Below are 4,722 nucleotides of genomic sequence, written 5' to 3'. Positions count from 1 at the left end.
CTTTTGGAAGTTTCATTGTATTGTATCCTACTCATTGTATTTGTCAGATTAGGAATAATGTCAAGCAGTGGTATAGAACATTTCAGGGGCCTGCGTCTGGCCCATGGGCCGTAGTTTGCCCATCACTGATCTAGTGTATATTTTATTGATTTATCTTTGTACACATTCCTCCTACAGCCCAGAAGAATATAAATAATCTCAGGGCAGGAAACATTTCATTTTTTCCCTTTATATCCATAATGCCCAATAAAGAGTCTGGCCAATAGTAGACAATTCATTGATTTGCTTAATTAATTATTGCACTCTGTTGAATTGAATTGGGGGAAAATCAAGGTGCAAAATCATAATCACATATTTGGAGATATGCCATCTAGTCCAGCTCTGATATTACAGAATAATAGCCTGAAGGCCATAGATGTTAATGATTTCTACATCTTCTCAGGGAGAGATCTAGAATTTGCTCCAAGTCATCTGACCCCAAATCCACTGCTTTATATTTTCCAAGACATATTCTACATTATATTCCCTCACATATTTAAAATGCAATGAACTGAAAGACTATTCTCCACTCCTTTAACATATTCATTGCTTCTCTGCATTCTTCTCTCTTGATTCTTCTTGTTTCCTAAATTTGAAAAAAATCCTTATGTCCACCACTAATCACAACTTACGGACGACCTACACATCTTTCAAAACACAGTCCCAAAGAACTACTTCTCCTATACCCCAACAGAAAAAAAGTCTTACTGAGACAGCTATGATGCAACAGAACAATGTTTCCTGTACTATATTTGTCTGTTTCTTATGAAATACTAATTTTCTGTGCTATGCTCAGACATTTACTCTTGATAGACTTCCAGATATCCTGTGCTAGTAGCCAGAACATTAGAGGCTCTTACATTCAAGTTTAAAAATTTTGACCTTTAGCCTAAAGGTCATAGAGCAGGTTTTGCATCAGGGGAGTAATGTTCACTGACACAAAAGAAAAATATATGACTGGTCACATAGTTCGATAGGGATATGATTAGGGTTTTGATATTAAAAGATCACTATACTCTAAATATGAATAACATGGAAATAGGTTTTGAATAATGATACATGTATACCCCAGTGGAATTGCTCGTCTGCTCCTGGAGGGAGAATTTAAATGGGAATGTAACTATGGAAAAGTATTCTAAACAAAATAATAAAACAATTAAAATTTTTAAAAAATATTCATTGGATTAATTAGGCAATAAACAGTTTATAAAATGAATTATATGAAGGAAAGATGAGTGGAAGTCTGGTTAAGAGGGAACTGCTGCAGTCTAGGAAAAGGTTGACAAACTTAGGGTTGTAAACTATAATTGTATTTATAAGATTAAATGGGAGGGGGGAGATATGAAAGATTTTGTGGAGCCATTCACTGATAGTTACATAGATGGAATCTGAGAAAAATATGAGAACGGAATAAGTATTTCTAGAGAACCTTCTATGATCCAGACACTGTGTCCTCTATAAATATCTCATTTGATCTTCCTCTCTATTTTGAAAAACAAATTCTGTTATTATCCTCATTTTATAGGGAAATTAATTGAGGCAAACAGATTAGGTGACTTTCCCAAAGCCACACAACCATTAAATATTTGAGATCAGATTTGAACTTAAGTTTTTCTGATGTGGAGCACAACATTGTACCATCTTGCTTACTGGAGCAAATAGAATGTTGGAAAAAATCACTTGGACTTAAGTTGAAGAGATCAGAATTTGTATCTAAGTTCTGAGGCTTACTAGTTGAGTAAAGGGGGAAAAGTCATGGCTTTGGAATAAAAAAGCATTTACATTTTGATTCTATTATGAGATATTTTGTGTGACTTTGGGCTCATTGGGCTGTTTCATCATATAAAAATGTAGGGGTGGGATTTTATGGTTCTTGATATCCTTCTGAACTATAAATTTCTAATTCTTTTGTAACTATTGGGATCTCAGTTTACATATCTGTGAAATAAAGGGGTGATGATAATGATTGTTCAATCTACCTCAAGATTATTGTAAGGAATATGATTAATAAAACTTAAAGTGATATGGTCAAGTGAGTTACCAGCAGCAGTAGCATTCCCCCTGATTAATCCAACCAGCCATATATTCTTTCTGAGGATTCTCTAAGGACATTTCTCTTTTCCAAACTATTACTTCTACTTTTTTTTTAGTTGTGGCTTTATTTTTTATGTTTTCTCTTTATTTTTATTAACAAATTTCCACATAAGTTTTCTAAAGTTATATGATTCATGTTGTCTCCTTTCCTTCTTCCCTCCCCAACTCCCCTTCCCCAGAGTTGACAAACAAGTCAATCAAAAATATGGAACACTTCCCAAACTTGTGTACCATCCTTGCACAGGAGCCATCCTAATCTTCTCTGTGTCATTCCAATTTTTAGCATATGTGCTGCTGATGCAAGTACTTACATCTACTTTAAAAAATAATTTCCAACCATCAGGAAAATATTTCCATAACTATTTTAAAGACATGAATTGTGATAAGCAAATAGTAATCTAATATCATTAAAATGTGTCCTTATTTTTATATTTAAAATGTACTTATAAAAAATTAAAAAGTAAAATAAAATGTATTCATGTTAAATCTATAAAAAATTCTACAGGTGTTAATCTGTTGCAATGAAATTCGAGATAAGCCAGAAACAACATAAGTGATAATACCATAAAATATTAACACAGAGTAAGCAAATTAAAATTTTAAATCAGGCAGATACACTAATTGCCACTGTGTCCCTGAATAAACAAGAACACTTAATTTTCAAGGAAGTTGTAGTGTTACTAACAGTATAATAATGCCATTCAATTTGGCTCCATTTGGAAACACAATAGAAGTAAGCCTCTTATTATGTTATCATTGGCAATAAGCCATTTGATTCGACTCTGGCCTGAATGCCACAGCTCCAATATAGTCTGGAACAGATCAAAATCTGACCATATAGGATGGAGTGAATGTCACTTTCCTGATTCTTCAAAGATCTGGGAAACTTTATTTTGAAGATACAATAACCTACCTCTAGGAAGTTCTTAAATTCATCATTATGGATTTATAAAGCCTGTTTTAAAGACATTAATAAATATTTAAAGATTGCTAAGCCAATGAAAGGCAAAGTATTTCTGGACAAACTTTATGGAAATCCATTTGAAAAAATATTTTGACTCACCTTTTCTGTGGTTTCCCTCAAATTATCTTATATGTTTTATTTTATTATTAGTCATATGAAAACACTAACTATTTGAGACACAAAGCTTCACTAGATTTTGCATTTTCTTTGTATCCAAATTCATTTCTTTTTCTCCCTGGGAAAAGGACACATGATGGATTGGAGTTTGACTTTGCTTAATCTCAATATTTCAACATGTTTTTAACTGTCTTTAGAACATGTCATTTGGTTTAAAATAATGTGTTGACTAAAGTATCCTTTGGAAATTTTAATTTTTCCAGATTACATGGCAATATAAATTAATAATAATTTTTCTGACATTTTGCAATCAGTATTCTTCACCTCTTTCCCAATCCTCGCTCCTCCTAAAGAAAGCAGGTAATGTGAGCTAGATTATATATTTAAAAGGACTATTAATAGCTATTCCTGTTGCTGATAGCAATAACCATTCTAGTTCTCTACATGAGGATTATCAACAAAGTTCATAGAAAACCCTGGAAGGAAACTCTAAATAAATTTACAAAGGAGAGGCATAATTATTTTCCATGAATAATAGGAAAAGCTAGTAAATGATCTTCTTTTATTTGGAAGACTCTACTGTTATGTCTGATGAATCTAGGAAAATGAGTCAATAAAAACACAAAAATAGAAATATTATGGTTAATTCTTTGATTTCAAAGGATTAAGGAATTTCTAATGAGGCAATTTAATCTAAGAAGGTATACCTGTATTCTTCTGTATCTAAGCTAAGAGAGTTTCCTAAGACACTGAAAGATTTATTTACTTGAGTAGGGCCAGATAGGAATGATGTGTCACACCTGAAACCAGGTCTTCCTGACCTTGATGTGGGTTTTCTATTTAATGTCTCCTATTCTACTCTGCCTCCCTAACAAAAATAATTACACTTATATAAGAAGTCAATGAATGTCTGGGCTTGTTTTTAGAGCATCTCAATCATTTTTGACAAGAATGTAAGGAGAAAAAAATAATTTATTTAAGTCTTGTTCCACAGGAAGCTTATATTTCTTCCTTTCCAATAGGGATCAGACCTTGTATGAATCAGACAATGCCAGGAAGATTGGAACTGGAAATACAATCAGATATTCAGCTAATTTTTTTCTAAACTATATTGAGGAATATGAGGCTAAGAATTATAGATTCAGAAGAGATATTTCATAATAAAAATGGAAGGAAAGCAGGAGCTTATTTATAGGTGGAGTGAACAATTACATTAATACCATTATGCTACAAGAAATAAAGAATTTTAAAAACTCAGAGGAGCTTGGCAAAACTTGGATAAATTAATGCAAAATTAAGTAAGCATATACAATGACCAAGGTAGAGGAACTTCAGAATATGGAAATGCAGGGATCAATCAGGACTTCAAAACATTGGCAATGAATGATACCTCCTACCTCTCAACAAGGAGATAGTGATTAGAGAAATAGAATATGGCATACATTTTCTAAAATGACCAGTGTTTGTATTGTTGATTTGCTATGTCAGTCTTTGTTTGTGTGTATGTG

At 32.5% G+C, this 4,722-nt stretch overlaps 1 non-coding gene across 1 annotated transcript; it reads right to left on the bottom strand.

The window, feature by feature from the left end:
• Positions 1–2,332: 2,332 nt before the first annotated feature.
• LOC123238348 lies at positions 2,333–2,440 on the bottom strand. Its single transcript, XR_006505547.1, has one exon. It is a non-coding gene; the product is annotated as a U6 spliceosomal RNA (small nuclear RNA).
• Between the last annotated feature and the right edge of the window lie 2,282 nt (positions 2,441–4,722).

The sequence above is a fragment of the Gracilinanus agilis genome, chromosome 2 (assembly GCF_016433145.1).
Source record: "Gracilinanus agilis isolate LMUSP501 chromosome 2, AgileGrace, whole genome shotgun sequence".
In the NCBI taxonomy this organism is placed as follows: domain Eukaryota; kingdom Metazoa; phylum Chordata; class Mammalia; order Didelphimorphia; family Didelphidae; genus Gracilinanus; species Gracilinanus agilis.
This window is presented reverse-complemented; position numbering and strand designations above follow the sequence as displayed.